Source organism: Alexandromys fortis, unplaced genomic scaffold (genome assembly GCF_014885135.2).
Source record: "Alexandromys fortis isolate MF-2015 unplaced genomic scaffold, M_Fortis_MF-2015_v1.1 scaffold_109, whole genome shotgun sequence".
Classification (NCBI taxonomy): domain Eukaryota; kingdom Metazoa; phylum Chordata; class Mammalia; order Rodentia; family Cricetidae; genus Alexandromys; species Alexandromys fortis.
Window position 1 is genome coordinate 3554172 of NW_026068005.1, and position 13120 is coordinate 3567291.

Below are 13120 nucleotides of genomic sequence, written 5' to 3' on the forward strand. Positions count from 1 at the left end.
TCTTGCAAATTATAGAAGAATTAATTTCCAAGTATTCTAGTATTTAATTTCAAATTTAATTAAATCACCTTGCAAGATAGGTTTAATGAGTGTTCTCAGGATGTTCAGGAGACAAAAGGTTTTTCAAAGAACTAATAAGCACATTTGTCTTAACATACTTCCTTATTGCATCTGGCATTTAGAGAAAACCTCAAAAATAGGTTAATGAATGGATATCAATCTTCAGTTAAGAAATAGGAAGGATTGGCATTTTTTTGTAAATTCTTTGTTCAAATAGTTTATATACAGGATTTCACACACCTCACTTTTGTACTGGGTAATGGATAAGAGTTGAATGCTTTTTTGTTGATTTTGCTTACTTTTTCTTTATTTATTTTAAGTTAAAAATTTATTATTAGTGCCTGGGGTTGGGGTCCATGCCACAGCATGGGAGTGGAAGTCAAAGGACAACTTTATGAAGTTGATTCCATTCTTCCATTTATCTGTGGGTTCTGAGGACTGAATTCAGGTTACTGACCTTGTTTAGAAAGCAGTTTATCCAAATGAGCCATCTTCTCAGCCGTATTATTATTATTATTACTATTACTACTAGTAGTAATAGTATTTGTTTTTTTGAGACAGTGTTTCTCTGTGATATAGTCCTATCTATCCTATAACTCACTCTGTAGACCAGACTGGCCTCAAACTCACAGAGATCCACCTCCCTCTGTCTTCTGAGTGCTGTGATTAAAGGATTGATTGTGCCACCACTGCCCAGCTACTTTTAAATGATTATTTTTAGTCTAGAATCCTAAGTAATTAGTCTCACCCTGTGTTTTCAGACCTATGTTATTATACTTTGTTCTTATTAATTCCCTTTCCCGCTATCCTCCCCTGTGCCTGTTTACCTCTATAGCTGGCACCCTTCCACTCCTAGTTATCCCCCTGTTGAATTTGTTTATCCCTGTGTGTGTTTATCATGTGTGTGCATGTGCATGCGAGGGAAGAGGAAGGCATCAGATCCCCCAGAGCTGGAATTTTAAGCAACTGTGAGTCATGGAAATGTGAGCATTGACAATGGAATTCTCCTCCTCTAGAAAGAGCTCTTAGCAACTAAGTCTTCTATCCAGCTGCCCTGTGCTCTTGTTTCCACTATTTTGCATGTTAAATTACTCTCTCTTCTGGCCACCTCCCATTAAATCTATTTGTTCCAACTACATTGTTTTATCAATTTTTACTTAAAATGTTACTTTTATGTACCTAGTTATTATATTGTTCATTCAGTGACTACTTAATAGGAATGATTGTATCACAAATGCATTGTTTGTCAAAAATATATTGCATGTTATTCTCAAAGCCCATTTACCATTTTGAAATATTTTCAGGAATTGAAAAATGCCTCCAAGGAGGACTGTTAAATGGGCAGTTAAAGGTAGATTATTGTCATGGTTAATCTTTTTTTAAGTCTTTGACAATTTCTTATACATCAGTCATGTGCACCCACTCACTATTCTTGCTTCTTACTCTTCGCTGTCATCTTCTTGTCAGCCTGATTGGACTTAGACTCATTGTGGAAAGCTGTCACTAACTATCTATGAGGAGATTTTCAGAAAAGATCTTTTTCTGGCAAGATCCACCCTGAGCTTGGACAGCACTATTTGATGGGCCCTATCCAGGACTGAACTAAAAGGCAGAAGGGATCTGAGCCCCAGAATTTATCTCTTTCAGCTTCCTGCCCATAAATGCAGGATCAGCTACCTCCCTACCTTTCCCACCAGGATGGACTATACCCTTAAACTATGGGACAAAGTAAACTCTTCTTTCTTTATGCTGAGTAATCTTGGTTCAAAGTTTGAAAAGATACAGTCCATCCTGATAGGACTCCTTGGCAACAGAGATGTGAGGTGGCTTGTCACATGGTATCCGCAATCAGGAAGCAGAAAGATGTTGATGTTAGTGCTCAGTTTTTTTTTTGTTGTTGTTGTTGTTATTTTCCCCTTTGGTTCAGTCCCAGACCCAAGCCTATGGAAATATTTTGGGTACGTTATTTAATCTAATCTAGAAACTCACTCATAGACATTCCCAGACCATTCTTTTTTGTATGATTTTAGATCCCATCAAGTGGAAAATTTTACCTATCAAAAAAGATTTTGAATAAGAAGAGTCTTACAGACATGTTACGGTAGATTACACAGTTTTTGAGGGCATATTGCTAAGCTGTTCCTGAAGAGGAAGGCAGATGATGACAAATTTTCATAGTACTTTCCCCTTACTTTGCTAATTTATATAGTTATGTTGGTTTAACTTGGATGATTCATGTTTAGGAGAAAAAAGAAAAATACTCTTAAGTTTTTGTCTCAACTCCTCCTGCAAATAAAAGAATTAAAAAAAGAAACTACTTTTTGAGCTACTCCGAAGGAATTGCTATTGATAGTCTGGGGACAAGCTTGAATCACAGAAGCAAAGCCCGTCTGTAAATGCATGCCCCTTAATGACATATCAGTCACAAAACAGCTGTGACTGCAATCACTAGAGAAAGGTCATTTTGTAGTGAAATGCTCTTTATGCTGTGGAGTTTCCTATCAGAGACTGTATAATCTTATAGAAGTCTTGAAAATGTATGTCTTGGACTGATGAAACTCCAGTAGGTATAGTTCTTGTTGCCCAATGTGAAGTAGAGTTTAGATCTCTTGCACCCAAGGAAGATCTCTTGCCAAGAAAAAGCTGGGCAAGAGATTTGGCCACATCTGACCCCAGCACATGGCAAGCAGAAATAGGGAGTCCAGAGCGCAATCTGATTGTCTAATCTGGCCAGAATTGGAGCATTCTGCTTGGCAAGCAACACAGCCTCAGTACACAAAGTAGAGAATGATCAAGTAAATACTCAGCATCAGCTTCATCACTCTACATGTACACACAGATGCTCCTGCACACATGAAAATGTTGTATGAGGCACGGGTCCTTTTGTTCTGGCCGCCTGGCTCCTGACCTCCCAGCTAGCTTAACCCCCGAAATAATCACAAAGAAATTGTGTTAATTAAATTACTGCCTGGCCCATTATATCTAGCCACTTCTTGGCCAAATCTCACATCTTGATTTAACCCATTTCTAATAATTTGTGTAGCACCAGGAGGTCGTGGCTTACCAGGAAAGATTCTAACCTACATCCGTCTCAGGCCGGAGCTTCATGGCGTCTGCCTGACTCTGCTCTTCTTCTCAGCATTCTGTTCTGACTTCCCTATCTACCTGAGATCCACACTATCAACTAGGCAAGGCAGTTTCTGTAATAACCAATGAAAGCAACACAAATACAGAAGGGCCTCCTACACCATGTAAACACATATACATATGTGCCCTTCCCACACAGACAAAAATGACACAACAAATTAGATAATTTGAGAGACAATCAAGTAAATATTCTCAATTAAAACACTTTCCAATTGTACTTAGTAGGAATTAAATAAACAACTGAAATATATGCATGAAAGTCATTTAAGTTATTACTCGCATGGTTTTGCTGTCATTTTTTATGGCTTAGAAGGCATTCCCCATGCAAAGCCATGTCACCTGTGCAGAACTGACACTGGAGCCAGTGCTGAGTCATCTTTTTGCTTTGAGTTTCATTAATTTAAAATTCTTTACTGAGTGCCCATGAGAATGTAGCTACATTCAAGTCGGCTTATCTACCTTTACCACCAGAGTTGATTAAAGGATTCTTTTAAAGCATAAGGGCACATATATTGGGCTCTGTCAATCCTGCTTTAGCCTGGGAAAGCATTTGGAAGCACATAATCTTTTTTCATCATCTTGTTGCTCTTCCTACTCACTGCCCATCCTCTTAAGAACCACCTCCCTCCCTACCTCTCACAAAAAATAATTCCTCAAACATTTAAAGTTAGGACAAAATAAATAATGAATTCACACATATCACAACCTGATAAACAAGATAGAAAATACTCTTTCATATAAAGTTGCAAGGGAAGGTATTTTCCTCCTGTGAATACACCCAGAGCCCACTTGGCTTCAGATATTAAAGTTGGATGTTAACAAAGATAGGCTATTAAAATATGAGGTTATGAGCTGATGCCTAGAGAACATTTTTTAAGTATACAGGAAAAAATAAATACCAAACAAACATAGAGTATCTGAGAAGCCAATAATTTGTGTTCTTCTCTTGTTATCTCTAAGAGATGGGTTCCATGAGCTCTCTTAGATGTTAAGTTTCTTATGCTCAAGTCCTGTGTTAGCTTTTCACTGCTGTGGTAAAGTACATGACAAACAAGTGAAGGGAGAGGAGATGGGCTCAGGCTCACAGTTCCGTAGGATTTAGTCTGTGGTTGCTTGCTTGGCTTCGTTGCCTTTGTCTATTTTTAGATAATGCATCATGGTGAGATATCTGAAGTGGAGCACTGATTACCTCATAGCATCTGGGAAGCAGAGCAGGACAGGGGCTTGGGGGGATGGTCAACAGCCAAGACAACAGAAAATAATGGTGGTTTCTAAGAGTTGAGGTACCCAGAAAGAGTTCTAGAAACAATTTTCATGAGGTTCATAGCTATGACAAGGGGGGATAGTCAAAAAATGCTTTAATGTGTGAGACCTGAGTGTAAAGGTAGTCCTTTAGCTAATTAGTGAGCAATTCTAGCTCTCAGGTTTTATTTCAGGCAAGATTAGATAGAACAGCAATCCCTGCTTATCAGTGATGCTTATGTTCCAAGATGCCAACATCAGTAAATGTCTCAAACCACAAATAATTCCAAACTGAATTTTATTTTTGTACAGTGTTTTTATTTATTCATAAATATATAATAATGTTTTATTTATAAAATATGTATAATGACAGAAAAATAACAATAGCCAATGACCAAATAGAATAATTCTGATAGAATTCTATAATAAATGATAAATATAAGTCATGAATATTTTTATTTCTAGAATTATCTGTTTAATATTTATAATATGGTTGACTAGTTGGTTGAAGATTATAAACACTTCTATAGTCAAGTGGGTGGTCCTCAGAGAAAGACCAATCCTTGTCTTTATCTTGGCTTTACCATTTACTGACCAAGTGACCTTCTCAGGGAACTTCCTTGTCTTCATTTTCTTAGTTTCCATGTGCTTAAAGTGAACATTACAATAGTATTTATGGACTGGTGGTGCAGGAGAATTGTCAGTATTCTGCCAATCATGTTTTAAATAAATGCTGACTGGCCAGGCAGGAAGTATAGGCAGGAAAACCAGACAGGAAGTAGAAATGATGCAAAGAGAAAAGGAGAATTCTGGGAAGGAGGAAGTTAATTCCTCCCACTCCTGCCCAGACTCTGAAGAAGCAAGATGTAAGCTACCCTGCTGAGAAAGGTAGCGAACCATGTGGCTAGCATAGATAAGAACAATGGGTTAATATAAGCTACAAGAGCTAATAAGTAGCCTGACCTAATGGGCCAATCAGCTTTATAACTTATAGAGACCTCTGTGTGGTTTCTTTGGGGCTTGCCAACTGTGGGGTACTGGGCAGGACAGAAACCTCAACAAACAAGCCAGCCCTCATGTTATAGCCCCTCTATGTTACAGAATGGAGAGATGGTGCAGAGGTGAGGAGTGCATACTACTCTTGCAGAGTACACCAGTTTGGTTCCCAGCACATATACTGGTGTCTTCCAATCCCCTGTGGCTCTAACTCCTTAGAAGCCAGGAACCTCTTCTGGCCTCCTCTATACCTGTACTCACAAATATACATATCCACACACAAATACATATACACATAATTAAAAAGAAAATTTAAAAAAAATAGCATTTACTAAAGACAATTATGAGACTGCAGAGAGCAATGGAAATATTCAATGAATTGTAGCCACTTGTCATTTACTGTGATTATTAGAATCCATGTTGGGGACAGAGAGATGGGTCAGTAGTGAGGAGCTCTTGCTATGCTTGCAGAGAACCAGAGTTCAGTTCCAAACATCCATGTCAAGCAGTTAGGCATCTTATTACTGCCTGCAACTCTATATCTGAACTCTGAATGCCTCTTCTGGCCTTTGCAGGCATCCATACTAAAAAGTACATACCCTGCCCTCACACATAAATAAGAAAAAAATAAAATCCACTCTGCAAGTAAATATTTACAGCCTTTTTGAAGGATATTTAATCTTCATGTGTGTGAGTGTTTGTGTCTGTGTGCACAAACTATGTGTGTCCATAAACATGTCTGTAAGGCTTCCTGATAGCTAGAAAATATTAGTAATTCCCTTAAAACTACTAAAAGTCCACCATGTTCCAATGACCTTATCAAGCTCTCTCCTTGTCTAAGGAGGTGAGGAGTGACTTGAAGGTTAAACGCCCCTTTAGCAATCCCTCAGGTAAGGGGGAAATTTAAAACAATATTCTAATGATTCATGGAACATTACTATGGCCCATTAGGTGCCTACATTACATCTTGGGGCACAATCAATATCTGTCATCTTGCTTATGGCTTCAATGTTAGAGCAGTTCAATTTCATTTTGTAACTCTCATGCTCATGGAACTGTATCTCAAGTGCCATATGATAAAATATTACTCAGAAGTACATATTCACTCTTAAAGCATAGTGGGAAATAATCGATAAAGGTATCTTTCCATCTGGCCAAATCGCATTAAAATAGTGATATGACTGATTGGTTGGGGGTAAGAACAATTTCCTAGGAAACTTTTGGGCGAACATATGTCATACCATGCCTGTATGTATGGATGCCCCCTACACTGCATATTCTGTATTCAGGCGAGTACTTGAAAGCATTTCTAACATTACATTCTTATGAGTGTAGTTCTTGCATTGAGAGAGGCACAAGCAACAGTGTGTAAAGGTACAAGTTAACTGTGTACAAATATTTTTCTTTCGTTAAATTTAAAAAATGTATTCAGATTTAGGTTACGTGGAAATGACAAAGAAGTCATGAGTGAGGAAGGAGCAAGTCATCACCATTCTAACAAGACAAATGAGTTTAGAAAAAGTAATATTTCGAGTCATTTTCTTCCAAAGTCAGAATACAAATTATATGGACTCCTTTCCTTATAGCCTTAAGAAGATACCCAAGGAAGCAAATTATGGAAGGAAGAAGCATCTGTCCTGGCTCCCAATTTGAGAGTCTAGTCCATCATTATGAGGAAGAAATGGCACAAGGGGTGTCAGGCAGAGGATCACACAGCATCTGCCTTCAGGAAGCAGAGAAAGATGAAGCTGGTATTCCTGTACCTTCCCCTTCAGTAAAAGACCCAAGCCCATAGAACAGTGCCACCCACACTCAGGGGGGATTTTCCCAGCTCTCTTTACCCACTGTAGAAACTCCTTCATAGACATGCCTCATTTGTCTCGTAGGCATTTTATATTCTGTCAAGTTGACAATCAAGATTAAATCCCACACCAACTGGAGGCTCCTCTTTTGCTAGTGTGGAGGTGTTTTAGAGAAACTCAGGCACACACTACAACCAAAATACCTTCTCCACACAGTCTCTGAAGTGGAGAACTATAGGGTGGTAGAGTCTGCTTTAGGATTCCAAGATCCCTGAGAAGATTACCAGCTTCTTCACCCAGTGACTCATGAGCTAGTGTGAATTTTTGAAAATGTTAAACGTGTGAATTCTTTCCAAATTCAGACCCAACTAAAATGTGTATTCTGCCTAAATGAGAGGAAGCAGAATGCTGGAAGGCTTCTGGAACATGCTGGAAGAGCGGGTGCCAGGGTCCTCTTCCTTAGGTGGGCTTTTAACTAGAAGACAACACCAAACTGTGGCTATGAAAAAATGTGTAACGAGCCTGTGAATCACAAGAGGCAAGGCAGGACACTGGGAAAATAAGAAGCCTTAAAGATGAGCTGAACTTGGATGACCTTGGATTCCAGCTGGTTGGCTTTGCACACCCTTTGTATCTTGGGATAACCCCCAGTCGTGCCCTGCTGACTCATAGTGACTTCAATACTACTGCTTTGCCCACCTTCCCAGAAGAAGGGGTGTATTCAGTTAACACACCCAACATCGGCTTTGGGGTTACACATCTGAACTACGAAAACCATTATTTTCAACCCAGGGACTATGAAAACAATTATTTTCAACCCATACAATGAATGTGAAAAAATGACTCCAACTGACCTTTAATACAAAACCATAAAACACACCCTTCTAAAATGGAGCCTATGTGAGTATGTGTCTAGGCCCGAGGTTGATGTCAAGTTCCATTTTTCAACTGTTTAGCACTTTTATTTTGAGGCACAGTTTCTCACTAAACATAGTTCCAAAATAGCAAAAATGGCCCAACCAGCTAGCTCATGATTCCTCATATCTCTGCGCCTCCAGCACTGGGATTATTAGCATGTACCACCACAGTGGGCATTTTTACATGCAATCCATCACATAAAAAGACTGGTGGGATCATCATTGCACATATGACTACGTCGTCCAATTCATCAGTAGCCAATAGTTCAGCAGCAGACAGGTGAGCCATGAGCCCTTCGCTGAGTCATTATTGGCTCTTGGTAGCTCCAGCCATGTGCAGATCTACTACAGACAGTTACAGCTGCTTTGTGATTTCATGTCTGTGTTGCCACTGTCACTCCCAAATGCCAGCTTTTCCCAGACTCTCTCCCTATCTCCTAGCTCTTACCTTCCTCCTCCACGATCCTGGAGTTTTAGGGATCTGATTAAGTTAACGTAAGTGCTCTGTTTAAGACTAAGAACCCACCTGTCATTTGTATCAAAACACTGAGCAGTCATGTGTCTCTGCCCACTTAACAGTCGTTGTGGGACAGCAAAGGGAGGGTCTTCAGTATGGGTGGAAGACACATGAATCTTCAGCTAAAGAGATAAATTCTGGTTGGGACCATTCCAATATGCTGAGGGTGACTGTAAAGCTTGCTGAGTTTTACTAGAATAGTCTGCTTTTTTTTTTCTTTTATGCTGGGCATAATATTGTTTCATGAAATATAAGATACTAGAACAACATTTTTTTATGATTTCTCATGAGTTTCGGCTTTTATATAGCTTCAGGGGACTGTAGCATACCACAAGCGTGCTTTCAAATGCCCAAGGGAGAGTTGGCAACAGTTAAGAGTTTACCTTAGTGCTGGAAAGATGTGCTTTAACCACGTATATTAAAGCCCATCTCCTATTATATTTTGTCATTTCATATGAAACCAACCCTACTCCCTCTCCACTATGACAATAAGTGGATATTGTTTTTCTATAACTTTGAACTGATGTGCGGTTTTGTTGTTCTTGTTGTGGGTGAGTAGTTTTCCCAGGTTTTCATTTCAAGTCGACGGCATACGCTGCTATTAGAAACTGCCCTAGTTGGCTTCATCTGCCAACTTGATGCTGCACAAAGTCATCTGAGGGACTGAAGTTAAGGGACTGCCCAAGGGCAGGTCTTTAGGGGATTGGCACCATTATCAACTGCTATAGGACTGCCCACTGCACTGTGGACAGCCCATTCTGCAGGCAGGTGGTCTTGGGCTATATCCACAGTGAACTAGGCATAAGCCAGAGAGGGAGAAAGTTTCTGTTTCAAATTCTTTCTTGATGTTCTGTCCTGACTTCTTTCAGTGATGGACTGCATGCAACCTGTGAGATGACATAAACCCTTTCTTCCCTGAGTTGCTTTGCTTTCCCTCAGAATGGTTTGTCACAGAAACAGAATGAAACCAGGACAAAATCAGAACTTGCTATTTTTTCTCATTTCCTTTGGTGCTTACTATTTCCACCTTGCCTGTTGCTATGAGACCAATTCTGTTTATATACTGCTTTGCCTTGTTTTTCTTTTTTCTTTCTTTCTTTAGAGAGAGATTTCTTGTTGCAGCATCTAACCAATATCTCTGTTGCTCTTGTGAGAAACTTACATTACTCCATTACTCAGCATGGACTTTAATCTCCTCATCACCTGTATTGCACTTCATTAAAAGAAGAAATTCATTTTCTTCTCCAGTTCTGCCTCAAGGGAAAATGGACTATACCTGTCTTGAAGAAAATGATGGTAGTGTTCATGATGAGATCATCAAGGGTTGAAGAAAAGGGTTAATTTTCAACTGATTCAAAGAATAAAAGGGCAGGAAAGGCAATGATTCAGTAGTCAGACAAATTATACTGAAAGCAGGAGCATGGACACACACACAGACATACACACACACTGGGACAAACACACACACAGGCAGACTTCCCAATTTGTGGATGTGAGGAGATTTGAACCTAGATCAGAGTTTGTCAGTATGCTAGGAAAAGACCCAGTTATCCAAAATTAGGAGATGGATACCATGATAATGACTGTCAAAGATCCCAAGTGCTCACCTCTGTATCTTCTTGCCCTTTGGCAGCTAGGGTGAGGCTGGTACACCTCCAAGCTCTTCTCTACCTCTCTCTTAATAAATTATTTCCTTTCCTGTAGCTATTCATGTGCCTCTGTAGACTTCATCCCAAAGAAGCAGAAGACCTGGAAACTCCAACACCAGCCTTATATACTGAGATCTGTGCCTATAACATTTTTATTCAGTCTGGGACCCCAGCCCCAAGATATGGTAGGACTCACAGCTCCATCCCAATCCCCAAGTTAACAGTGCACACAAAAATGCCCCAGGAAGGCCCTCAGTGGCTAGTCAAGCTGACAAAAGAGTCACCATAGCACCCTGAGCCCTCAATATTTTACTGTAGTTAGCTGGTTTTCTATTCTTTTGACCAATCAAGTCAAGAGCATCATGACTTGAGGGAATGCCTGATTTCCATATTGAATTCTTTCTCAAAGGGAAGTGCTTGGGAAATAGAGGCTTGAGCACCAGACAGACCTGATTGGGAGCTTGAGCTATGCCACTGGTAGGCTCTGGAGTCTTGGTTAGGTGCTGGGTCTTCTGCACTGCTTCTTGAAGTGGAAAACAGGGGTGGCAGCAGCTGCTCTGTGGGACAGTTGTAAGAATGAAATTAAATAATGAGCACAAGTAAATAATACTTTGGCATACTTCCTGCCACGTGGGAATTGCTTCCCAAAACCTTTGGTCTTATGGATAAACAAAATAATTTATAAATAGTAAGTCACCTGAATAGCCTTCTATTCAGACCCAATTTTTATAAATTATATTTATTTATTTGTATGTGTACAAATTTGTGTGTATATGGAGTGTGAGAGGTCACTAGTGCTATGCTGCCCACAGGAGGTCAAAAGAAAATGCTAATATTTGGAGACAATCCCTTCCTGTCCCTTTCTTCCCTCCTTGCTCTTTCATTTTCATTCTCCATCACTGCTTTAGTTTTTAAAGATATGTATTTTTTAAAAAATTAAGATTTATTTTACTTTTCATTATGTATAATGGTATGTATGCACCTCAGTGCTGTACCCATGAGGACTAGAAGAAAAGAATTTCAGATTCTTTGGAGTTGGAGTTACAGGTGGGGTCACCGGACATGGGTCCTGGGACCTGAAGTTGAGTCCTCTGGAATTGTAATATGCACTACGGACTGCCGAGTCCCCTCTCTATACCCAATTTAATATAATATAATATGTATGTGAGTGTGTGTTTGTGCCTATGTCTGTGTGTATGTTTGTGTCTGTGTGTTTGTGTCTGTGCGTCTGTGTGTGTGTGTGTATGTAGGGTAGGGAACTTATGAATGCTAGGATGCACATGTGAAGGTCAAAAGACAGCTTGTGGGGCTCAGTTCTCTCCTTCTACCATGTGATTTCCCAGAATCCAACTCAGGCATCCCATCTTAGCAGCAAAGCACCTTGATCCACTAAGCCATCTTACCAGCACACTTCCCTCTTTCTTTTTAAATGTCTTTTTTTTCAGATATAATTTCAGTATAGTGGAATTCACCCATTTTAATGGGTTTTAAAAATTTAATAGATTTACTAATTTTATGCAATCAGGTAAGCTGTAGCACAATGCAAATTTAACATAATTGTGTTACTCCCAAATGCTTTTTAAATGTGTGTTTGCTGTCCCCACTCAGCTCTCCCCAACACTCTTCTATTTATTTTTATTGCTGTAGTTTTGCTGTTTCAAGAATCCTGGTGTGAATGGGACTATACAAGGTGAAGGCTTTTACATTTGATTTCTTCTGCTTAACAGAAATGTCCTTGAAATTCTTGTATGGTACATTTTGTCCCTTTGTGTTACTGAGTTAGGGGTCCACAGCAAGACTACATCACGACATGTTTATCACTCAACAGTTGATAGACCCTCGTGCTGTTTCAGTTTGTTAATTTCTGCTGTGAGCATTTCGTTTCAGGGCTCAGTGTAGACTGTTTCTCTTCCTCATGGGGAGGGAGGCTAGTCACAGTGGAAAGCGCAGCATTTGGCTCTGATCCTCTCTGCTTCCTGGGGTGGTCATCAGATGCATCCTTCGCATGGTCTAACTCATCTGCATCTTTCAGGGATGCTGTTACCCAGGCCACAGTGTCCTTTTCTCAGCGACAACTTAGTGGACTCAGGCTAGCGCTCCATGCAAACTGGACCATATACATTTTCTCTACCAACTATGGGAAGTTAAAAAACAGATGGCTAATTTAATTGATTATCAGTGCTTGAAACAGAGGCAAGGTGACTTGACTAGAATAGGAGATTTGGGTCAGATACTAAAACAGCAGAGAATTTCACTGAACTACAAGTTGAAAATTAAGACTATCACAAATGTATATAAAAAAAAACAAAAACACAAGAAATTGAGTAATACAATTGAAAAATGAGTGAGAAATATGAACATTTTTCAAAGTAAAATCAAATAAAAATAAACAGATGAAAAGACAGTTTAACATACATTGGGGAACAAATGGAAACAACGTTGACAGATTATTCCATGGGTTTCCACTGGTTTTTACCAAAGAGATGAAGGATAGGAAGCACCAAAGAAGGCAAAGGGGAAGAAAGCTACAACACACAGTGGGTACAATTGTTAATTAGTACAAACTCTATGGGGAATGGCACAGTGACACTTCAAAAAAGCAAACAGCACCAATGAGATAGGGAGATGGTTTTGTTGGAAAAGTGCTTGCAGCAAAAGCATGAGCGACTGAGTTTGATCCTCAGAACCCACCTAGAAAAGCCCGAGGCAGTGGTGCACACTTGTAACCACAGTACTGAGAAGGTCAAGGTAGAAGGTGCAGGAAAGACCTGTACATCTAAACAGGAGAGA